This window comes from Sceloporus occidentalis, unplaced genomic scaffold, assembly GCF_023333645.1.
Source record: "Sceloporus occidentalis isolate IW3139 unplaced genomic scaffold, rSceOcc1.0.p SCAF_60, whole genome shotgun sequence".
NCBI lineage: Eukaryota > Metazoa > Chordata > Lepidosauria > Squamata > Phrynosomatidae > Sceloporus > Sceloporus occidentalis.
Window position 1 is genome coordinate 1,932,440 of NW_028317040.1, and position 26,348 is coordinate 1,958,787.

General features: G+C 36.1%; 1 protein-coding gene and 1 non-coding gene across 2 annotated transcripts in view; both read right to left on the reverse strand.

Annotated features, from left to right (window-relative positions):
• The window catches only part of LOC149287467 (androgen receptor-like), a 136,317-nt gene that overhangs the window by 107,824 nt on the left and 2,145 nt on the right, over window positions 1-26,348 (reverse strand). The gene's annotated exons all lie outside the window — the stretch shown is intronic.
• On the reverse strand, window positions 4,681-4,810 carry LOC149287469 (small nucleolar RNA SNORA35). The gene has a single exon (XR_016277496.1). It is a non-coding gene; the product is annotated as a small nucleolar RNA SNORA35 (small nucleolar RNA).

Below are 26,348 nucleotides of genomic sequence, written 5' to 3' on the forward strand. Positions count from 1 at the left end.
AACACAACGAGTTGAGTTTCTACCAAAAAGTTCTACCTTGGTTTCATCTGACCATATGACATTCGCCCAATCCTCTTCTGGATCATCCAAATGCGCTCTAGCAAACTTCAGATGGGCCCGGACATGTACTGGCTTAAGCAGGGGGACACATCTGGCACTGCATGATTTGAGTCCCTGGCGGCATAGTGTGTTACTGATGGTAGCCTTTGTTACTTTGGTCCCAGCTCTCTGCAGGTCATTCACTAGGTCCCCCCGTGTGATTCTGGGATTTTTGCTCACCGTTCTTGTGATCATTTTGACACCACAGGGTGAGATCTTGTGTGGAGCCCCAGATCGAGGGAGATTATCAGTGGTCCTGTATGTCTTCCATTTTCAAATAACTGCTCCCACAGTTGATTTCTTCACACCAAGCTGCTTGCCTATTGCAGATTCAGTCTTCCCAGCCTGGTGCAGGTCTACAATTTTGTTTCTGGTGTCCTTCGACAGCTCATTGGTCTTGGCCATAGTGGGGTTTGGAGTGTGACTGTTTGAGGTTGTGGACAGATGTCTTTTATACTGATAGCAAGTTCAAACAGGTGCCATTAATACAGGTAACAAGTGGAGGACAGGAGAGACTCTTAAAGAAGATGTTACAGGTCTGTGAGAGCCAGATATCTTGCTTGTTTGTAGATGACCAAATACTTATTTTACCGAGGAATTTACCAATGAATTCATTAGAAATCCTACAATGTGATTTCCTGTATTTCCCCCCCCCCCATTCTGTCTCTCATAGTTGAAGTGTACCTATGGTGAAAATTACAGGCCTCTCTCATCTTTGTAAGTGGGAGAACTTGCACAATTGGTTGCTGACTAAATACTTTTTTGCCCCACTGTATTACTAATTTTTAGTTTAAAACACTGAGCCATGATATCTAAAAACATCTTAAATTATGAGTGAGCTACCGCTGGGGCAATGGTGATTCTCTATTGTACTTATATTGTTTGACCAGTGTTATATGAATAAAAAAAGTTAATCTCTGTCAGTCTATCTGAATACTGACCTGTCATCATTCATGAAGATTTCTGGATGCTTTCCAATGAGATAACATTGTTGAAAGACTGACATGAACATTATTGCACTAGATATTAACTTAGGGATTGAGAGAACAAACTGGAAGCTAAACAAATATCTGTTACACAATATACCTTCTGTATTCAATCAATTAACAAAAGCCATTACACTTAGGTGGTGTCAAGAAGGGATCCCGAAAAAAATAAGGGAGGATTAGAGTGGCTATTTTAGTGTCATCAAGATCTGAGCAGAATAGCTACTCAGCAGTACAAGTTCTCATAGGGATACCATGATAAATAACTACACACTTACAGAGTAGCTTTTTTGAAAGGTGGAATTTATATTATTGCTCTAAAATAGGGATGATGTTTTTTCATGAAACTATCCACAGGGAAGAAAACAAAATATCTAATTCAGCCAAGGGTGGTAAAACGTGATGTGATCATGTGACCATATGTATAAATCAAGGTCCCGGTTACACATGCATGGCCAAATAAAAAAAAAAATACAGGAGCAAAGAATTGCTTGCAGAACGTTTCATGACAACCTTTTTTGCCATTCTATTTTCCTGATGTTGTCTTAATTGGTTGTTTATTTCTCCTTATGTATATCAAGGGTCTTGATTGATGCTAACAAAAATATATGGTTGCCCAAGCATCCATATGCAATTTTTATTTCTAAAATTTTAGATAGTGTCAAATGTTGTTGATCAGTTGCTGCCCCACGATCAGAGACTATGTCTTTAGTGTTAATGCAACGCTTACGGCATCCCCAGAAGGATAGCGAATGTAAGTGTAGAGAGGTTAAAATAAATGTTACATAATCCACTACACTAAATAAAAATGTCTGAACTGAGATTTCAGAGGGCTACAGAATAAAATAAAAATTATACTGGAAAGGGATTATTTTACTTCAGGAAAATGTATCCCTGTTTTTTTCAGTCTCAACGACGATCCAGGGACAAAACAATGATACACAGGAATTAAGCCCATTGAGCTAACCCTGAATGAACCTGCGTGTGTAAAATGAGACCCTGTTATTAAACCATGACATGGTCAGTAAGTGGAAAGCCTCAGCACCATGACAAAGTCTGAGAACGTCTGCAGTACTGAGCTGCATAAATTGGCAGGTAAATAAAGATAACTTCTGCATAAGTTAATGAGGGATGTCCTGAATGCTGACTAGGCTGTTATCTCGTGACTTACCTGGCACAGACATATTAAGTTGACAGAGACATAGTACAATGATGTGTGACAGTGACCCAGTGTCCCATAATGGATTCAGCATCAAGTTTAATGCCACGGTTTAAAATAACAACGGCTTGTAGATTAACTTGATGGTTTTCAGTGACAAAACGAATTGAAAGGTAATAAAAAGAAATGTAGTACTCAAGAAAACAAATAACAGATAAATAGTTGTATTTTGCTGAGAGACATAGGCTCATCACCAATTAATTAAAACAGTGAAAACATGCCACTTTTCTACACCAGTACTTCTAATAACTGCAAACTACAATGCTCTTTATAACCTGACCATAGACATGATCCCAATAATAGATGCTAAAACTATTTTAGCTAAAAACATGTACATTTTTGCGATGCAACATTTGTTAGAAAGAAAGCCACGCACTACAAGGAAACATCATAGACTCCCACAGGGAGCATTGGATGCTTACAAGGGAGATCTCTGGTCTCCCCAACCAGCCTTTGAGATGTGAATCGCTGGTAGCCCAATGAAAGTTGTACCTCTTTTTTATTGAAACGTTTTCCCTTTTCTATTAATCTAGAAGTATAATTTTAAATGGTTTAAACCAGAAGCAAAAGTAGGAGCTTTAAGGAACATACATGACCAGCCAGAGATAGCGACAAAAAAAGTGCAATGTTCTTATGGGACAATGACAATTTTTATGATAGAGATTAACTATAAGAAATAAAAATGTTAACACTAGTTTCACTGAATGCGAAATCACAATAATGTTACCGTATTGGCTCGAGTATAGGCCGCACCCGAGTATAGGCCGCACCCTAAACGTTAGGTGCTTTTTTTAAAGAAAAAATGTAATTTAAAGTGTAATAGATATGCTGCCACTCTGCCCCCCCGAGACATGCTGCCACTCTGCCCCCCGAGATATGCTGCCACTCTGTGTGTCCCAACGAGATATCCTGCCACTCTGTGTGTGTCACCCCCGAGATGTGCCCCCCTCCCCTAGACTTACCAGTCCAGACTCCAGGAGTCCCCGGTGTCTTGCGGGGCCTGCGGGGGACATCTATTCTATGCAGAACAGTATACAACTTCCACTTCTATTGTGCGTAGATGTCCCCCGCCGGCCCCGGGAGTCTGCACTGGTAAAGAGGATTGTTAAAGCTTACTGCGCAGACGTTCACCGGCGAGCGTAAACAACCTCCGTTGCCGGCACGTCTGCACGATGTGCTTTAACAATCTCGCTTCCCCCGTGGGAATTCCCGGCAAGGGAGATTGTTAAAACACACCGAGCAGACATGCCGGCAGCGGAGGTTGTGTACGCGCATCGCTGCTGCCGGTGAACGTCTGCGCGATGCGCTTAGACAATCTCCCGTGCCGGCACTCCCCCTGTGGAAAGTTCCGGCAGGGGAGGCTGTCTGAGTGTATCGGAGAGTAGGATGCAGGTCCCCTGCACCGCTGCGGGGGATCTGTATCCTAATTGTGCTGCCTGCCCGGCGGCCGAAACTGCATTACCCGGGCGTCGGGTGATATGAATTGCGCATTCCTGCGCTAAACCCCGAATATAGGCCGCACCCCCACTTTAACCCCTTCGTGACAAAGGCTGATTTTACTTTTTGTACCCTTCGTGACAATGGCTGTTTTATCGTTTCTGCGGTGTTTGTGTTTAGCTGTAATTTTCTCTTAACCCATTTACTAAACCCACACAAGTTATATATTGTTTTTTTCAGGACAAGAAGGGCTTTCTTCAGACACCAAATTTTTTTTCATATGATGTAATTTCCTATAATAAAAATAATAAAATATGACGAAAAATTGAAAAAAAACACATTTTCTCACTTTTATTTGAAAAATCTTTTATTCATCATAAAAAACTACTGAAAAAACCTGCTAAATAGATTCTACTATTTGTCCCGAGTTTAGAAATACCCAATGTTTTTATGTTTTTTTGCTTTCTTCTACACGTTATGGGGCAATAAGTACAAGTAGCGTTTTGCTAATTCAAAACCATTTTTCTCTGAATCTGGTAATTCTGTCTCTATGTGGTATTTGGGGCATCTTTGAAGCCAGCAAATTAAATTTACCCCACCAAACCATATATTTTTGAAAACTAGACACCCCAGGGTATTTTAGATGCTGATAGTTTAACCCTTTCCATGCACTAATCCTACCACCAACCCTTGTCAAAGTTTGGGATAGTAATTGTTTTTGGTGTTTTTTTCACATACTTTGTACTTCAGGTGTGAAATTACAGCTCCTGGTATATGTTGCTGTCACACAACACCCAGATATGTGTCCAGCAACATCTCCTGAGTACATTGATACCCCACATGCATGGGTTTGTCAGATTGTTTGGGGGCAAAAGGGCCACATTTGGAACATGAGCAATTCAAATTCAGTAGGAATTTTACATCTGGGTAAAGAAAAATGCTTGTACCCAACTATCAGTAGGGACAGGTTACAAGAAAGCCTGGCCTATCTCCAAGAAGGGATTTGATCTAGCACCTTAAGTGGTCCCTCATGCCACGGAATGGACACAGGGGTCACTTGACAGTGCAAATAAAAACGCTTAAAAATGGTGGAGCAAATAAAAGCTAAAAAACAGTAAATGTAACAAAAAATTAAAAAAAAATACAAAAATGGAGCAGGAACAAAAAAAAAATTAAAAATGGGAAACTGTGTGATACAGCTTGAAGCAGTCACCAACACAGAGTGCAGGTTTTCCAGGGCAATCTGGACAGTAAAATGTGGTGTCCTTTCTTTGCCCCCTGCTGTAGCATACCCTGCATCTCTTTTGGGGATTCTGCTTCTTTGCTGTAGGGGGGATTTTAAAAATAAAATGGGTAGCCCCAATTCTGTTGGTTCCCATCACTACTTGGGGACCAGGTGCATCACGGTACAAGATACCTGAAATTACTTCGAGCTGAAACTGCAAAAAAGACAGCTTCAGCCCAGTGTCTGCTTTTTTGTGCAGCAAAAAAGCGTTATAGGTTGCAATTTGCATTAGATAAATTGCAACCTTCTTGTACCAGGCCTTTGTCTTCCTCATAATGAGGTAGGGCTGTAGGAGTTGATCTGACAGATCAACTCCACCCATGTGCTTGTTATAGGCCCTGATGCACACTGGCTTTGTAGTGACCCCAGCTCTGCCACGGACAGAAACCTCCACGGTTCTCTCATCGTGGATGGTGCTCAGCATGCACACCTCTTTTCTGTCCCTGAACTTCAATGCCAAAAGCTCCTCTTGGCGTAGAGCTGAGGTCTCCCCCTTTCCTAGCCGGGTTCGTACCAGGCGTTGTGGGAAACCCAAGCGGTTCTTTTTTATAGAACCGCAAGCTACCGTATCGAAACAATACAGCAGCTTGAACAAAGGGACGCTTGTATAGAAGTTATCTACATACAAGTGGTAGCCTTTGTTCATAAGGGGGAATATTAGGTCCCAAACAATCTTGGCACTGGTGCCCAGATGATCTGGGCAATCTGGAGGGTCAAGGTAGCTATCCTTACCCTCGTATACCCGGAAGGCATGAGTATATCCTGTCTCGCTCTCGCAGAGCTTATACACCTTCACTCCATACCTGGAGCGCTTGGAAGGAATATACTGCTTGAATCCCAACCTTCCTTTATATTTCATTAGGGATTCATCCACGCAGATATTCTTTCCAGGTGTATAAACCTCTGGAAACCTGGCAGCGAGATGGGTAATCAGGGGGCGGATTTTGTACAGCCTATCAAACTGGGGGTCCTCCTTAGTGGGGCACAGGCTGTTGTCGCTAAAATGCATGAAACGAAGAATCATTTCATACCTTTGCCTAGTTATAGTTTGGGCAAAAATGGGGGTACTAAAGATGGGGCTGGTGCTCCAGTAGGAGCGGATGGAGGGCTTTTTTATAATGCCCATTAACATTGTGAGTGCCCAGAATTTAAGAAATTCTGGCACGTCAATGGGAGTCCATGGCTGTTTTGCCCAAAAAGAATTAGGGCTAGCAGCACGGTGCTGCTGGGCATAAATGTTTGTTTGTGTGACAATGTCTCCCAAGACATCGTCTCCCAAAAAAACCTGCACAAATTGCAGTGGAGTGAATCCTGTAACATCAATATTGATGCCAGGAATTCCAGAAAAAGGAGGGATAGCTGGCTTGTACCTATTAGGCGCTACCCATGCCTCTGGTGCACTGCCACGACTACGTGTGGTAGGCGTCCTAACAGCCACAGATACATCACTAGATGTATCTGTGAACTGACCAACGTCAAAATCTGACGCTGTATCAGTGGCCTCAGAATCTGTGGCCAAAAAGGCATACGCCTCCTCAGCCGTATACCGCTGCATGGTAAGAATTGCAGCAAAAATAGTGGGGAAGGAAAGGGTTAATGGCTATAATAAAAAATAAAAAAAAACCTAAAAAAAACTAAAAAAAGTAAAAAAACATGTAAAAAAAAAACAAAACCCAAAAACAATTGCCACTATGCAAGATCACTGTTTATGCAGTGATCAATGGCAATGAAGGGGTTAATATTATATGGGTGGCTCTTATAAGAGCCTTTGGATCAATATATATATATTTTTATTAGGGAATACCTGAAATACCAGAACACACCGATCTGTCTCTCTCCCTCACTAGAAGCAAGTGAAGGAGGGGGGCAGATCCAATACTGATCAAAGGCAATGTTTAGAAAACATTGCCTTTGATTTATCAAATCATGATCACTCTTATGAGTGATCTGACCACTAGGGGTGTTATTCACTGGATGTCCATGACATCCAGCAACACCCCCCCGATGATGTCAGCAGGCTCCGCCCCCCGGCTTGATGGGCGCCGCCATCTTGAAACACCGCGTGTGTTTCGAAGGCACCGGGAAGGTAAGTTGAGCATTTAGGAAGCGATCGCGAGTCGCTTCCTTTGCTAAACAGGTGTTGCAAAGATGCCTCGATACTGAGGCATCTTAGCAACACCAGCTAAGCAAAGGAAGCGACTCGCGATCGCTTCCTAAACCCGTTTTTCGGCGGCGGGCGCCGCCATGTTTGAAAGACGTGCAGTCTTTCAAACATGTTTTTTTTTTTGCTCCTAGGAGCGATCGGGGGGGGCGGGAATGTTTTTTTGGTGTTGCTCAATGCCTCGATGTCGAGGCATTAGAGCAACACCGTTTGAGTGAAAAAATCGATCACGGATCGATTTTTTTCACCCGTTTAAAGACGTGCCGGTCCTGGCACGTCAATTGTCATAATCGTCACGATTTTCAGTGACGTGCCAGGACCGGCAATTGTCACGAAGGGGTTAAAGACTTAAAGTGGAGGAATAATGTGCGGCCTATATTCGGGCCAATACGGTATTTTTCACATATTTTTTCTCATATGCACTGAAAGAGTGCTGCCAAATCCCAGTGTCTAGGGTTAATAACAAGTTAGATTTTTTTTAAGGCAGACTATACCTCAACACACTTCTTTGTGAAGCATCCTGCAAAGTTAATTTATTAATTGCATAATTAGAAGAGTTCAGAACCTCTGACACGTCTGCATTGCGGGAGCGGACGGGATTGGTTAAAAAATCAGCGGGAGCGGGATTAAAAAAACAGTCCAGCGCAGGGCTCTAGTGTAGACCCCCTATGTTTCCATGATGCAGAGATAACATAAACTCATATTGTATCTGTATTACAGCAGGAGCTATCAGGAAACTGCATTTGTCCATTTATGAAAGAAAAAACACAGATGTTACTCCCTGTAATACTCGTTCACATCTGGGGAATTTATTATAGAAAACAGATCTGATGAGAGAAATGTAAGAAAGTCGTCCCAGTTTTGAAATGCTATAAACTAAGATAATGTCTACGCTAATGTTATGTGCTCTTTTGTATGGTACAATACTGATTATTGGCGGAAAAAAAGGTTTAAGTAAGCGTATTACTATAGTAACAAATCTGCAGCTATATTCCATTGGTTTTTATTTTTACAGATTTGCACCAAAATCACTTTCTATGCAGTGCCTTGAGTAAACAATTCCTTGAGTAAAAAAAAGCAATAAAAAGTTGCTCCTATTTTTGTTGTCCAAATAGATAGCCTTACTAGGCTGGCTACATATTTTGAGAAAAAAAAATAGTGCCTCTCCAGAATCCTAAAATAACGTATAAATCAGAAGAGTTAATTTTGAAAACCCCAACTGGTGCATATTCATTTCTGGAAATTATCACAGGAAAAAAGATTGGGGATGCACTTGCCAGATCCCTTAGCAAAAGATAAAAACATTCAGTTGCGGCCTTTACCAGGTTGACATCACAAGTTACTGTGTTGAGGACATGTAGATATCTGCATGCAACATGGGATTTCTAAAGCAGCAGTTAAATGCTAACTAAGAGACAACTTCCATTATTTTATTTTTTTTCTCACATCAGATCTTCAGCCAATCCTATAAACTTTTTTTTTTAAATGGCCAGTTATTTTTGTATGCCCTGTTGGAATTTACACTTCATATTCTGTAGCTGTCCAACTGACAGCTGATGGTTACAGACACACAACGATGATGTCAACACACGTCTCAGCCAATCAGCTTAAACTGCATGCCAAACAGAGTTTTCTGCATTTTTTTACTTTATGGTCCATTTTCGGTGTCATTGTGATTTTAACTTTGATCAAATGTTTTTTCTTCTAGGGGAGGGCTGGTAGTGCAATGGGCTGGGAGCTGTCTTTCAACAGAGCTATTTCTTCCATAAATCTTTCTTAAGCCCATTAACAAAGTTCCTGTGACCCCATTCTAGACAAAATCTGCAACACACGTCTATGCAGCATGACTGACAGGTAAACAGGTTAAGTGGGTAGGCTTGCAGTTTATATATAACACAGAACTTATGTGTGACCTTTTCTCTAGGGGTCATACTTATTCTATAAGTATGCTACACATGAAAGAGTTTGGAAATATCTTAAGAAATGGTCTTAAAGGGGTGTGCGTGAATTAATAGATGTTTTAGCTTTTTATACAATGCAGATGCAGTCCAATGTCTAAAAAACTAATACCATTTTATTACATGTTACAGGACTGCTGCAAATAGCTATAATTTAGTAAAATTTAAAAATGACTGAAGAATAAGTGAAGATGCTTTGAAGTGCGCATGGCAATTGACGCGATTCTTGTTAAAGTTTGGCAGAACCTCTAGATTTTGGGTGCGGCAAGGTTAAAGAGAGATGGCCAGGTGCCAACAGAGTTTGGTTTTACCTTTCTGAACATCTCTGGTTTGGTTTTTGGCAACTTGGCCATTCTTTGAAAACTTTGATCACACTCCCACTTTATTCAAAATTAAAATAAATGCTTCTAATAAAAATAGCCTACTCTTCCAGTTGATTCTTTACAAGGACAGATAAATAAATGCCCAAATTCACAGTTATTATAACCAGTAACTTGTGATGGTAGATAACTGTGCTTTTATATTGTTTTCTTGATAATGATTGTCAGGAAATTCTGTCTGGAACTCAAGAAACCCCATTGCTGCAAAATAGTATGGATGGTATTAGTCATTCTTGTCTAATCTGCAGGCATTTAATCACCTGTTTGCCAAATCACAGAAAGAGTTTAGTGAGAAAGTGAAAAGTGCTGATGGAAATTATTGTATGGTGTTTTCTGTGGACCCTCTGCATTTTAACTCTACTGGAAAAATACATTATTCAATTATGCTGACATGATAAGCAAACCCTATGCAAGAAAAATGTAGTAAATATGCATCAAATAAAGTAACGGTTTGAACAAAGCTGTAATTCCCAAACTTTGTAATATAAAAAAGTTGCGTTCAGTAAGGAATCACAGAAAAAAAACATGACATACATTCAAATCCACATTTCCTACATTATTTTTGGGGTTAAACATATGGTATCGCCCTATTCCAGTAGATGGTTCCAGCTATAAACAATGCATTACCAATTTCAATTCTATTTGATTTCTTTCTAGAGGCACACGTTGATATTGTATAGAATTTATATCTTTAATAAAATGCTCTGCAGTGTAACCAACATGAATTGTCAGTTTTTGAAGAATAAAGTAAATGAACTACAGTAGATCAGTAAAATGCTTCTTGTTGAATTGTCATCTCCTCTTCCCTCCTGGAGGCCTTGCTGCTTATGTTGCACAAATATAGTAATTTTGGAAATGTTCTTTATATCGTGCTTTGATATTTAGCAAACAAAAAATAAAGCAGAAGCTATAGCAATCTTATTATTATTTTATAGAATACAAAAAATAAGATTGTTAGTACAAAATGATGCATAACATAAATAACTGAAAATATAACCTGGAAAAGTACATGACCAATGAAATAAACAACTAGCCTGTAATTATATACAAATAACATCAAGATAAGAAAAACAGGTAACCTAATTACTGTCATGTTGTGTGTGCATTTTACATGCACAACTAGATAAATGAGCTACATTTAGTTTGTCGTTTATGTGTATATGGTATGCAAGTTAGTGGACAATAGTTAGGTGTGCAAGAGCTCGCCAATTGAATTTTTGAACTGCTTCAAGCAGATACAAAAGTGGTTTCTTTACACATATACAAGGCTGATGATAACCAGATTTGAAAGAATACTTTGTGGCCAGAGCCACCTGGTTCTTGAGAATTGTTAACAGCTAGTGTTAACTCCCATCATAATAAACCAACACTTGCAGACAGAGGTAGATAGCGGCTGTGGTCTAAGAACAGCTGTAGAGCCATAGTTTGCTATCCCTGTAACCGGATCTTGCTCAAAGTATTTTTGTATGGAACAGGAGCTACAACCGTAACCAAACAGAATTCTGCATAAAGAGATATGCAGCCAAAGTTCCTGCTTCCTTCGGTGTGATAGGTGGCGTTATTCTGCGATATTCAGTTTTATAACTGCCACTGGATACTATTGAGAATGTGTATTATCAAATGAAATGCAAACCCCAGGCACATCTGGATATGCTATTAAACATAATTCCGCTTCAAACAGAAATCTGGCAAGATAAATATGTTTTCCCTTCCAAAAGAGGGTATTAGTTTTATTAAAGGAAATTTAACCTCAGCAGGCAAAATTGTTTTTATTTAAAATCTTTCCTATATAATAGCAGTGAAACTGAATAAATAAAGCACTTTCATTTACGCTAAACACTACCACCTAAGGATTTCACAAACAAATAATGTTGCATAAAAAAGAACAGATGATAACGCTAATTAATCAAGCATATGTTCTAGTATTTTTTTGTTTTCCTAAAGAAATTAGTGCAATGCAGGTACCTGAGGTTCTGTCCCCGTTTGTGCCTGTAACTGTTTTAGGATTACAAAGGCAAAAACTGGTGCATATATAACCTATATATAAATTCCCAGATATCTCTAATACCCCTTAATTATAGTATGTCAGTAATGCATCTTCTTTTGATTTCCAGATTAATGCGTGCTGAATCTGCTGTCAATATCTCTTTGACATCTTTTATCATGTTAAAATACTACCTCTGCAGTTATGCAATCAAAATGCTACAGAGACATCAGCACCGCATTTATCAAAAAGGCTTTTTTGGCAAGTCGCAAGAAAGAAAGCATTTGTTAATATTTCTAATATATCAACAATTTGTACCTTGATCTTTTTTTTCTTTCAGCTAATAAATCTATCTTTTTAACAACGCGGAGCACATAAAAAGCTGTAAATTCACATCTGAAAATCAGAAAATAACCAAGAAAAAAATGTAAACAGAATTGTAACAAAGACCAGAAGGTTACCAAACGGAAATAAGATTTTAACCTTGCTTATTAAAAATAAACAAAGAATAAAAAAATATACCGGTATATATATATATATATATATATATATATATATATATATAAATATAAAAGGCATGGAAGACATGTTTAGGGAACATTCTTCCATGTTCTCCAGATCCTTCATAATGAACTTGAAAACAAATTATTAGCCTACTGGGAAAAGGATACTGGCTGTTTCAACATTTATATGTTAGTTAACCAGCAAATAAATGTTTCCGTACATTAGTGATTGCTCCCATAATACTATTTTTAATAATGCTGTTTATGTTGTTTATAGAATTTTCACGGAGTCGGGGAAACTTTGCTGGATAGCATAATGCACACTGCAATTCAAGTTGCACACAACAAAGTCTGAAGTCAGAAGTCATGACCGCAATACAGAAACCGACTAGATCATATGTAGTATTTCTATTTAATATGTCATGCTGGTAACCTTAAAATGTAGCACTGATTTAATTTCTGTATGACAATATCACTTAAAGGTGGGACTCTATTTAGAACAGCACTGGAAGTTAACTCCAAGAACATCACAAGATTGTAGAGGTCATTTGATAAGGATTATGGTGTATGAATTGATCTCTCGAATTATGTACTATGCACTACACCCATGAGCTATTTTCGAATGGCCAATTTGTACTCACTTCATTACTAATTTTAGCTGAATGCTAACGAGGTACTTGTGTCATTCAGCTAACTAATGACCAACTAACACATGCATTTAAACCTTCTCGGAAACGTGCAATAATAATGCCAATATAGCTGGGAATGTAAAATGTACCCTTCGAAAGTATTGCTTAAGACACTTCCCATAACTTTTTTGAAATTGTAAAACTGGCCTCTTATGTGTCTGATAATTGATAACAACGTAATTGTTTACGTCTATTTTTTTTTCAGTTTTTCAGAAGTATATTTTTCTCATCTCATGTTGACTTAAAGGGTTAAAGTACTATTCTCTTTCACGGCAATTGACTGAATCTGTTTACCTACCAGGGCCTCATTTTATTTTACGCAACTTCTTATGTTCTAAATTGGCCCTTGAGATGCTAATTGCTGTGAAGACTTAGAACTCATGGTCAGTAATCACTAAAATTGTTTTTGTCCTAATTCAGGGTCATAACTAGGCAAAATCCAGTCGCAGTTACAACAATAGATAATGGAATAAAATGCACGAGGCACTGACAAGGCACATCATTTGATTAAAGGAGTGTTCAGATGCATCTGCCTGACAGATTTAGGGCTTTCTACTAAACAAACACCTTAATCTGGAGTAACAATGTAACAGGGCAATTTTACAGACACTGTGGATTTATAGAAAACAGTCAATTCAGTACTAATTTATTTTAAGTAATGGCATATAATGTCTGGCTTTTATGTTAATATAGACATTTATGTTTTCTCATTGATTCAATGAAATCAGACACAGCATTGCAAAGCAGTTGTCTGTGATAAATGATCACCACTAAAATAATGTCAAAAAAGTTCCTCAACTAATTATAAACACTAAAGACAAAGGACATAATGCAATCAAAATTCAGTGTCATCACTAACAACATTTCTGATGAAGAGTAACATTTTTAATTTGTTTTTAAAACTGAATGACTTCAACGCTAAACCTCATCATTGAAACGTTTACAAATAGTGTCTGCCCAGGGCTGAAATTATGTCATACGGTCACTTGCCCATTTATGCAGAGAACAAAATATTGTGTTTTGTTTAAGGGCATAAGATGTAGCCACACTTGAATTGTACTTAAATAAAGAAACTATGAATTTTATCCAGTGTATTCTTTCCCAGAATATCTGTTTTTGGCTGCGTACAAACACAAACACATTATCTATATATATATATATATATATATATATATATATATATATAGCCACACATTCAGGTTTTATAAATGATGGCAAAACTCAAGAAAGGAACCAGTGGCCTGCAGAAAATAAAAAAAAAGAGTATAAGAGTATATTAAGACTTATGCTGGCTTAAAATTCACATCAGGATTCACAATAACTAGAGGGAATGCGATCATAAAACTTTTAGCGATTTTAAAGATACATACGTTGAACACATTTTAATTAAGGGAAAAAAATAAGCACAGCAAAAGATCTCTGTAAGCCTTATGGTATTTCCCGGCTGTATAGTAACTTGCCTGAGTTTTACAACTAGTAATAACCACTGAAAAACCTTCCCATGCATCCTAATGGGGGTAAATATTTCAGGCTTAAGAAAATAACTCCTTTGGGGAAATTTTGCACATATTTTGAATCGCTAAGTTGTAGAAGATGAGGAAGAATGATGGAAAATAAGGTTAGCGCCTCAGTGTCCTTTAGGTTCAGATACTTTTTTTACACATTAAGCTCCTTGAAAAAGGGCTTCCTTAAGATGGAAAAGGCTGTTAGAGCTGCAGCTTTGATGTCAAAGCTGAGGTCGTGTGAAGCGTGGTGGTTATAGTTAAGCTTAGAGTGTAGGACTCTATCCTCATACTAACTGATGCTTTTCGTCATACTGCTGCCTCATGCTCTAATTACATTGTGAAATATCCATCTAAGTATGTACGAGTTTGTCATGGGTTGTTAATAGTCCCTATAATGTCATTCAACTTCTACTCTTAAGGTGCTTTTATTTTATTGGGCCCATTTTTAAGGTGGAAAAGATTTGTGGATAAAAGTATATAATTTATATAAGCTTGTTATATTTAAATTTACTATATATACATAGCACTCAAATATTCCACTGGTAAAATATTCTATAAAGCAGAGGGATATTTTTTACACACAAAAAACATATGTTCATGGAGACAAAAGATAAAGCATTCCCTGTCGAGTAGAGGACGCATTTAAAATAACTTAAAAAAAGTTAACAAAAAAACACAGGGGAAAGAAATGTCAAAGATGCTATATTTCATATTACATGTGATAGAAAGTACAGTAGATTCTGTAGTACTGTATATACAGCATTATATTGGTCAGCTATTTAATATATAACCGCAGTTAGAGAAATAAAACAAAATGCATAACTTGGTATGTTCATGAAACCTATACAAGTCTCCGCCTAAATATTAAGTTAAAAAAACTTAATTTAAGACCCTGTGTCAGATGTGAATGACCAAATGCATGGAATCATATCTAGCAGCCATGCTTAAAATCAGCGACATGAAGCCTTATTGGCATTTTCTTATGTACATATTATATCTGGATTATATAAAAGTTGCATGAGCGTTCAAAGTGCAGACTGATTTACAAACCCATACGATTACTGTGTATTTTTCTGCCAAAGGAATTCTCCTTTTAAAAAAATAAATTGCTCCAGCTGTTATTTTTTTAAAATCATTTCCCAAATAGAGCTGAGCTCTTAATAATAAAAGCAGAGGAGAGAAAGAAAAAAAGAAAAAACTCCCCCCCCCCACTTTCTTTGAAATACGAAAGACGTATCTCAATCAATGTACAGCAGGAAAAAAGTGTTGTTTTTTTTTTTTACAAACTGGCAGGACCTCGACCTCATTCTGTAAGGTTCTGAGCAATTGAACACTTAATGGTCTTAGCAGTAAACTTAAGCCTGCTGGAGAAGGGGAGATTTAATACATAACAACAGCACAGCCGTTGCAAAGTATCGTTACTGGGGCTCAGTTTAAAGTTTTTGAGACTGGTTGCCTTGGTTTAGTGTCATGTGTTTGTACTTTTAAGGGAACAAACAAAACATGTTAAATATTGACAGCATAAAAAAGTGAGGAATTTAAAGAGGCAGAAATAATTCCTTAATCTAGTTTACTAATGCAAACCACCAACATTTGCTTGCTTCTCTGGACACAAATTTGATTGCAATAAGAACTTACCTGCTTTGCCAGTGTCAAACCTGAATTAAAAACTGGGCAACATGTACCCGAGCACACTTAAGTAAACATAAGTAAAAGGTACTGTGTCTTTACATTGTCTCAGGGTGCATTATATTTTGATATCTGAAGTAAAAAATAGATGAATAAACGGAAATAAAAGACAAAATAAAATAAATAAATAAGGGGCATAATGCTCCTTCATGTTAATTCCTGCAAGTCAGACTTCTGTTTATGCTCCTGATCCTGGTGGAGCGGATGATTAATGTTAATACCAGAATACCTACAATTCCGTGCACAACAGAACGAATATGGTGTGTTATTCCTGCCTCCATTACACATCTTTTTTGGCAAACCAAGCTACATATGTCTGAATTAATCTTAGTCGAAAGGCAAATGGCCGCTGCTGAGCTTTTGAAAGAGTCGGCTCTGTTACAGAAAAACAAATTAAAATAAAGTGGCAGAATGGTAATTTTCTTCTTTCCCACCCCCAATCGTATGAATTCGATAGCACTGTGCACGTCTTGCTCTGTTTACTAGCTCTCAGGATGGAACTGTGTTTTTGTTACTGGAAGACTATTCCAGCTACCATTCTTTTGTGCATGTCACTCCCTAACAAGCGTCTTAAATCAGATACTTGTCTTTAGCTTACCAAACAGGTGTCTAATAAACAAAGCATCTGTACCTGTTGCTTTTCTCAGTTTGGCATCAGACCAAAGTGTGAAATCTGAAAGAGGAGAAGGTTCTACTGGACAAGGCGAAGGATAGCTCTTGTTTGTAAACAACTATTGTTACAAAATACATTCCCTTCCCTGGTAACTATAAAAGGAGACACCCGCACAATGTACTTGTTTACTACATACGAGACACATACAACCTACTTAGAAAAAAATAGTACTAATGCTTTATAGTTAAGCATCAGTAAAGCTTTTGAGCTGCTCCTGTGAGGTTCCTGGTCTGTCCGGTGTGCTGGAATCTGCGCGTGAGCAAACAACCATTGACAAGAACCGGAAGGCCCTTATGTCCGCTCTCTGTTTATTTCCAACTTTTCTGCTGCGTTTAGGACTGAATGTTGAGACATACTAATATTGTCACACTCTACACTATATTTGACACTCCACAGTGATGCTACAAGCAAGTGTGAAGGGCTTGGGCTTTCTGCGGCGTATAAGAAAGTGGGCTTGCTGAACCCATGATGAAATTTGTAAATAAAATGTGTGAACTTCTATTTTGATATAAAAAAATGAAACATATCCTTATCTAAAGTGTATTTAAACGGAAAATACGGTAAATTACCTCTTATATCTGTATTAAAAAGTATCACATTTGATGACATAAGGAAAAATAATTAACTGAGGAAAAATACATCTCTCGAGCTACCAAAAAAGCAGTGCATGCAATTCTAAAGCTTAATTATGACATGAAAACTACTGTACGAGATATCTGTTTATGGGTTGTTTACGATCCACATTGAACCATCTTGCATATCAAGAATATTTTGCTTTAACTGCCATACTAATTAAGATTAGTTCCAGAGCTGACATCGTCCAACTTTTATATATTTTTTAAGATTTGCATTAATATGTACTCTATGCCATAGAATTATGATGACTTGAAGGCCTATAAATTATAAACGCCACATTATTTGAAAAAGTGCATGAAAAGGAAAAATCTACTTTCCATGAGCATTACAAAAAAAAAAAAAGGAAAAAATGCCAGCAGCTATTAAAAAGAAAAATGATAAAAACCACTAAAACCTTCTGATCTGAACCTTCTAATACCTAAGGAATGTTTGATCAATAAAAAACAAATTCAGGGTGCTCCTTTATGTTTTATAATAGGTTTAATTATCAAGATACAAGTCTTTAAACAATTTCCTATTAATCACGATATTTAGAAATGCAAAATGGTTTGATCTGCTGCCAGGAATGCTATCATGGTTAATATGTCTAAATCAAAGTGTATGAGTGATTATTGCTCTGTATTTTTTTCTATTGATACATTTCCAGGAGCATAACCTGGGAGAGACAAGAGTCCAGAACCAATTATCTAGAATTTCATTAAAACATGCACTACTTTTGGTAAATTAATTAAAACTTTGTGGGTTCTAGAAATGATGCTAAAGGTTTTGATCACGGACAACAGCGTAATTATGCTACTAAGTAAATATCTGTATTTATAAAAGCTTTGCTTTTCGTACGGAAACCATACATATAAAAACGGCAAAGAAGGATTTATTGCCTCCCCCTGGCATAAATTCACATTTTTTAATGCTGAAAATAGATATGTGTTAGAAAGCACAAAGATTATAACTTTATAAAAATCAGAATTCTAAATTATGCAAAAGAAAACCAAGGTATCAATTAAGAATGATTTATTATATCACTAAATGGAAATTGGTTTATTTAGCTGTAAATAGACAATGTACTTTAGACGTTGTACTTTCTTTTGCTAAACGTTACACAGTCTAAATCTTGTCTTTTTTTCTTAAATATGGTTATATACAGAATATTATCTGTAAACACTCTATGTATAGGAGTCACTCATAGCCTGAGATTTAAAGTGCACATTTTAAATGTTTCAAATGCACTCTAAATACTGATTATCTTGAATAACAATCCTAATCACAAAATGGACAATATTTTCTAAAAATACGGACAAAACAAAGGGGATTTCAAACTCCATTTACCTGCAATATAAACATTTATCGGTTATGGGTCAGACCACAATATCATATCATAAAATCATTATTCAATATCATGAATAATTTGCTTAAATAAAGATATGTTGTTGCCAAACTCCCAAGTGCTTTATTATTACTTTTATTTTTTAGTTAGGTGTGTATATTTATAACCTTGTAAAAAAAGGATAAAGCATATACTGCATAATAAATTGTAGACAATAATATCTAGCATATGGGGTGACTGTTATGTTTAACGAGCATGCACCTTTTGGGAGATTTCAGTGACATTCTCTTTATTTAGGGTACATCAACTAAATATACAAGACGGCATGGGACAACCATTGCATTCTGGAAAAACTCTAAAAATAGCAGTCCAGTAAATTAAGAGGTCTCTAGTGCACAAGAACGGGGGCAGATCTCACTAGGAAGATAATTTGAGCTCCTAATTCTAAATTATGATAAAAACCAGAGATGTATATATTTATTACATGCACACACATGCACACAGACACACATATATATATATATATATATATGTATATATTCAACTCATATCTGCCACTTTGTTGAGTAATAATTTTGTTTTAAGTATGTTATATGTAATATATGCTCTTGAAAAGTGTAGTGTTTTGCAACGTAAGGTAATTTGACATTTTATTGTGCTGACTTTATGAGTTCTGACACTGGTATTAATTGTTATAAATCGTTTAGAAAAAGTTACCTTTAACATGTAACTCTACCCACTCTGGCAGTAAGGACCTCAGAGAAATGTTAGAGAAGGGGATAAAGTTTCAGTTAATTAACCATCCCTGCTCATGAATACGGATTAAGTTTGTATTTGTAGAGAGGGCGTCTTAAGCTATTGCTGTGGCGCACTTGAACAGGTGAAACTGCAGCAGATGAAAAATTGTGACAAGCCACAAGATTGCAAGGATCTTTTATGGGTATCATTTTCAGTCCGATTTGATTAATTAAAAATGACCTATGACCAAAAATGCAACGGTATAGGCACTTGTCTCAAATACCTCGCTATAATAATCTTCCTGAATTCTGTTTATAATTTTGAAAGAGTTAGAAATTTCAATGTAGTTATCTTAGTTTATCTTTCTAAATCCTAGTTATAATCTGCAGATTTGTTTTCAGCTCAGAGTATCAGCATGTCTGTTCTATGCCTTTTTACTACCACTCAGTGTTAGACGGACGGCTAATCTATGAATCCACAACTCTCTTTGTATAAAAGAATTTCCTAAAGTTACCCCTAAACATCTCCACATCTGTATTGTTCTTAACACCTTCTTAAGAAAAAATTTCACCATCTGTTAAATCATTTTATTTATTAGAAGACTATAGCTATATTTATATTGCTAATAGGTATTTATAAAAAGTTGCTAAAATACTAAATAGTAATATCGTAAAATACATTGCAAAAGGTGTACAAACACTGAAATTGATTTACTGCTTTTAAGTTCTAAATTTAGCTCCACACCTATTGCTGATTTCCAAAGAAGTCCAGATAAGACCTCAAAAATCTGCTTTGATAAGGGGTCCCATATCTACCCTTAAAGGATAGATACATATTATTAAAGGAACACTCCATCTCCACATGGAAAGCTGAGCATTTGGTTTTCATACAAGTGACTCAATGTCATTGAACCCGCAAGTACGCAGGTTGAACTGCCATTGATTTCAGTTATTTTCAGCTAGGGAGGGTAGGCTAATAGGATGGAAGTCTCATTTTATAACTCCAATAACTACAGAATGAATGCATCAATTTTCATGAAGTACAGTGTGTTGGAGTAAATGCAAAATAGACAGTATACATTAAAAACAAAAAAATAATCATGATATACTTCTTCTCTAAGTAGCAGAAAACTTGGATCTAAGCAGTAATCTCAACATTGATAGACTATTTGGAGATTTATTTTTTTTCAGTGATAAAGGGATCACAGGATTGGCACATAGAAATTAATATAATATAAACAAAGAGTAATTGTTTTACAATATGATCAAATAAACTCTTCTGACACGCAAAAAACAACTCTTAAACCTTAACGAAAATCCTTTCGTTGCGTCAGTTTATGAGCAGTAATGAACAGATCCATACTGAGTGAATATTTAGTAGTACTATACTAGAAGAACTGTTCTTCCAGCCATTACAAACAACATTGAATTTTTTCCCCCAAGAAAGAAAAGTGTGTTGTTTTGCTGTATTTAAGACCACTATGACACAGGGATTAGACCAATACAGAGACTATAATCATAAAAATCTAACAGATGCACCATTACTATTTTTATGGAGGAATGCTCCTTTCTTCATCCACTGCCAGCATGCACTTATTAACCATATGTCACTTCTAGTGTAGTTTATAGCAGGCTCCTACACAAACTGTACATATAAATTATAAGACTCGGCACTCTGAAAATCAAAATGAAAAGAGGGTGTAAGTTCTACTGGTCCCCCCCGCCTTCCCCAAGATCACAACCTATTTATAGGTAAAAACTTTTGGCTTCTTATCGTTAGGTCAATGCTTAAAATGGTCACTATGTCATCATTGATAAAAAATCATTATGTATGATAAAGGGCCAAATCACATTCTTTAGGGTTGTCCCTTCATCGTGCATAGTGATATAAGGCAGTTAAAATTATCAGTTCCCCTGCTAACTCCCACAAATTCCCCGGTTAGTTAAAAACCTACTATATTACTGAGTGATTTTAAACATAAGAAGTCCATGAGAAGTGCTGACAGAAAATGATTTTTAGAATGAGAATTATTTTAAAAATCATGGTAAAGTTACTCATCATAACACCCCGAAAAACTACAAATATTCTACAACTCCTTGAGTGATGATTGTGAACATTATTCATAAAACCTAGAGTCTCAGGCTCGTATGAGAGCTTTATATATTAACCTTTAGTATGCGTTTATTGAAGAAGGGAACAAACGGCACAGAGAGCACCTTGTAAAATGCGTATTTTTTCATGTCACCTACTAAGGGTCTAAGCTACCATCAATTTACTGTGGCTAGATGCCATATTATTGCATTTGTGTCTCTCAATAATTAGACTGGGTGAGACTTCACTGAAAACCACTGGGCATCCCTTGGCAGTATGCAAGAGCATGTACTGTACATTATTGATAAATCGAGCTTGATGTGCATGAATATAATATTGGAAATAGTGCATTCAATCAATCCATTAACTTGTGTTAATATATATATGATTAACTTCTGCCCGGCAATGCATTTTCCGGCGTGCACAAGCATGTGCTTTTATAGCTTAAGTGATTTCATGCCCATTCAATAAAAAGTACCAGTAAATCTACCTTACTTCACAACTGACACAGCTACAGAAACACTCTATAATCACAGCTTTTCTCTATTTATTTTCACAAAACAAGCAATTAATGAGAAAAACTTCTTCCTCAGCTTTGTAGCATCACTGAAGTAAGGCACGCAGAAGTTATATTATCCAATGGATAATTTAATATTGTATTAAATATTATAAATGTTAAAGGAAAATCATGGAAATGATTTAACTTATTTTATGTCTGAAGTCCGCATTATTTAAGAAACAGCTATATTAAGGTATAGTACTAGTCCTTTGTTAAGGGTATATTGCAATTCCACAGCTTCTTTCAGTTGCAAGAAAAGGTCCTAAGTATTAACTGTACTTCATGATATAATACATTTACAGGAAACATAAAGCTGAATATACATTCATGCCTCTGTAAAATATATATGGTACAGGTTACTATATATATATGACATATACCATATGCATTATATATATATATATATATATATATATATATAATTACCATTCTTCCTTAAGAGCAACCTCTGGCTTAGAAAATGTTCTTGGAAAAAGTTATGTAATGGTTGTGTAACTTAAATTATATTTGGCTATTTTTTATTATGAACTAATAAATATTCTACAATGCAGATGTTATTTATTAAAGAAAAAGGAAATTTAAAAAATCTATGATCTTAGGCATCTATCCAGTTTCATTAAGCTGTTTAAAAGTTGTTTTTTTTTTGTCAAAACCAGCTATGTTAATTTAAAAAAAAATCTGTATAGTTGAATGAAATGGCGATGTAATAGAAGAATCTGCTGGAAGTTTCAACCCCCCTGGATGAATTGGTAAAGAATGTTACATTTTTATTAGAACTGGTGACTAATTTGCTAACTATTTGCACTCAATTTTCTTAATGTTTTTGTTCCACAAAGAAAAAAATGAATTTTACTTAATTATTTCAAAATTTCTAAATCTCACATGAGAGGTTTTATATAGGAACCTGGCATTTGTATAAAAGTAATCCCTACATGCTTAAACGTCAATTTCACAAATAGAAAACTAACACATTTTACTCGGATTCAAACATGTAACCACGGTTAGGCAAATACAAAGAACTAGGTAGCTACGGCTCCAGAAATGTTACAAGCTACCATTATGTGCTCCCTTACATTGATCTCCCTAAATGTGCCTTTTCTTCCTCCTAGCTTGTGAAATTTTACAGACATTTGTCCAAGCCCACTCATAATAAACATTAACCAGTCACATAATGCAGCTGAATTCAGTCTGTGATCTCCGTGGCCTTCAGTGGATTCAGTTTATGTTCATTTCCACGGTATATTGAAAACCAATCCAATGAAAAATGGATTGTCCAATGCAAAATAGTTTACAAATTTGTATCTTAGTTCAAAATATTAGTATTCTATTAAAATACAACAAAAGCGTATTTCACGTATTTAAAATACAGCATTCAGAAGGGCTTTTCATAGGGATAGTCTTCCGGATATGCAATCAAGTCCTAAAATGGCCACTAGTACAAAACAAGTAAAACAAAGTACAGTTTGTATATAAAAGTCTGATATTCAAAAACTGTAGAGGGGAGTTGAGCAGTTATGTTTCCCAGATTGACTTGATGATGTTCCTATATTTTCATGGTTTGTGTATCTTTGTCATTATATGTATGTATAAGTACACACACAATTGCGTACCAAAAATTTCCTGTATACCAAATGGTTTTGCTTATGCCGCTTTGTTATATGTTCCACTTATTATGAAATACTCTGGGTTTCTTTTTCGTCTTTTTTTAAGCTTTTAAGGTTTTAAAAACATAGCACAAGTCATAAGTGATAATCCGTGAAATACACCAGCTAAGCCGAAATAAGATGAACATCTTCTCCACCTAATTATTTGAAAGAGTTTTTAGACAAAGGATAATTATTTCAACTTGATTCCATGAAACATTTCAAATGGCAACAAAATGCAAATAAAAAGTCAAAAACGAATCAGTCTAAAGTGTTTGGCTTCCATTTCATGACAGCACTAAATATTTAAAAAATTATTAAACTTACCCCGGTGTAAGTGATTTTGGTATACTCACAAGTCCTGTTTTAGATGCAAATATAGCGGCAAAAGATATGTTGTTTTTTTTATCATCACAACACCTTGGAGACATTACAGAATTGATAACAAGAATGTAAGCAGAATAAGTGAAAAAAAGACATACATATCACAAATCAGCTTTGGCAGGCAAGTGGATTAATGAATTAGTTGAGTTTTTTTGTCCCCACACCCGTCGGTGATTATTATTAGACACATTACTGTCTGGGTTACAGCTGTTCACTCCTTGGCAAAAGAATGGTTAATTTCAGCTTTTAAAATGTTTTTAATCTTGGTATTTATAGTCTTTATAATAATTCACCTCTGGAAACTATACCTGTTTAACCTAAATTTACAAGCAGCATTAGCGAGGCAAAGGGAGCTTTTTAATCCCCCTTGTGTTTAAAGGGTTAAACATGTGCAGCCTTCCCAAATCATTTTCTGATCACAATCTCTGTGCGCTACAGACAAAACTTAAGATAATGTTTACAGGAAATTGTATTGGTTAATTGAGGACTTAATCAGTGGAAAGAGGCCCCTGTAAATCAGACCCTCAGCGTTACATATTAAATGCGACTTTCCCACTATAGGAGTACAAAGCCCCATAACCCTAATTAAACTCACAATAAGTGAACAAATACGTAAATGCATTTTAATATTGTGGGTGACAGAGTTAGTGGGACAGCATTTAAATCAGGGCAGAAATATATCCAGAAGGTTCTGGGCTCCAATTGTTGTTGACGGTGTAATAAGTGTTGATGAGCTCACGCAAAACAAAATGATTCATCGAAAAGTTTACAAACGCAATTAAAAAAATGATACGTATTTTTATTCTTATCCCATAAACCATTCATCTCCATAATAGTGTTCTGCCCTAAAGCGCCTGATATGCTTGGGAACCTTATAGCAATCAGTTTTTATATGCTGCAACACAATCTCAGAAAAAAAAAGACTTGAAAACTTTTTGCAACAATATTTTCAAAAGTTTTCCAGCCGACATACTAAAGGAAAATTTCTGCAAAGCTTAAAAAGAAAAATACGGCGGTAAAAACGCTGTAGAACACTTTAATTTTATTATGGAATTTAATTTTTAGGTAGTGATTATGTAACCCCAACTCAAGTCTGGATTTGCATTTCTGGGCAAAATCCTGTATTTAAAAAAGGAACCATTTTAACCTGCTCCATTGCTAATAATATTCTTACATAGGTTTCGCAATGTTACATTATTTCTTGTGTTTGCGTTTTAAAAGCTGTGTTCCGAAATGTGTGTTATTATAGGAAATATGCTAATATGTTCTCACAAAACAGTGTTATGTGGGTTCAAAACTGAAGAGCGAAAGAAAAGAAAACAAGCAAAAAAATACAAACATTACAAGGACAAATTCCTCTGCATTTACACTAGACTCTTTTCCAGTTAGTTGCCAGTTAAAGGGCCAGTTCTATAAAAAAATTAAATAAAAAGCCCTTAAATCTTTTTAAATAGTATATTACGCGTTCTATAGGGCACTCAACTTTCACATGAGCTTTTTGGATGTTGTTTTGTTTGCCTAGATTTGTTCGCTTAATGGTATTTGAGAAAACTTGCAGTGCTAAAAAAAAAAAAAAAAAAAAAAAATGTTCCGACTATTTTACCTGATTCTGAGATCTTATAAGCGAATGAAAAATAGATTTAGTCTAATTTCTACAATTTCAAATTATGCTGCTATAGGTAGTGTTAGCAAATTTGCTGCAAGTACTTTTATCGTAATTTCATCTTAATTTTTAAATAATTTGGCAGGTATGGAACCTCCTCAGAGACTGAGCTATCGGCACTTTAAATACACAATGTAATGTGAGAAATACCCGTGCTAATAAACACTTCTCGGGTAATACAGTATTACATTAAAAAATAACACACGCATCAAATTATGATGAGCAAAAGTACTATCTTAAAAGTATTATTAGTAATGTTCCTATGGCACTTGAACACTTAAAGCAAATGCCTTAAAAGAAAAATTATTAGTAATATTAGGGGCTCTTCCTGTTCGCAGCCTCTTCATATACAGTATAGCACTTGAACAGTTTAATTCTGTGGATACCATTATTTTGCTGGAGTAAGTCAAGTTGCCCAAAAAATCCATTTATAAAATAGGTAGGGGCATTTAAAGATAAATTATCAATAAGAATTCCATTTTTAAAAAAATGGTGTGTAAGACGTACTGGAGAAATTCAAATTTAAATCTGAAAGTAGTACACATGCCAGGATCGCAAACAAATATTTTCACTATTAAACTGAAAAATGTGGAGACTTGAAGTCACTCTTGTTTAAAAGCTCAATGTCCTGTGTCATGATAATTATTTCTCATTCACTTAGAGGCCAACAGATGGAAAGAATGCAGCACTTGTGGAGTCACTGCTTGAAAGTGCGTGAATTAAATAAACAAGTGGCACATAG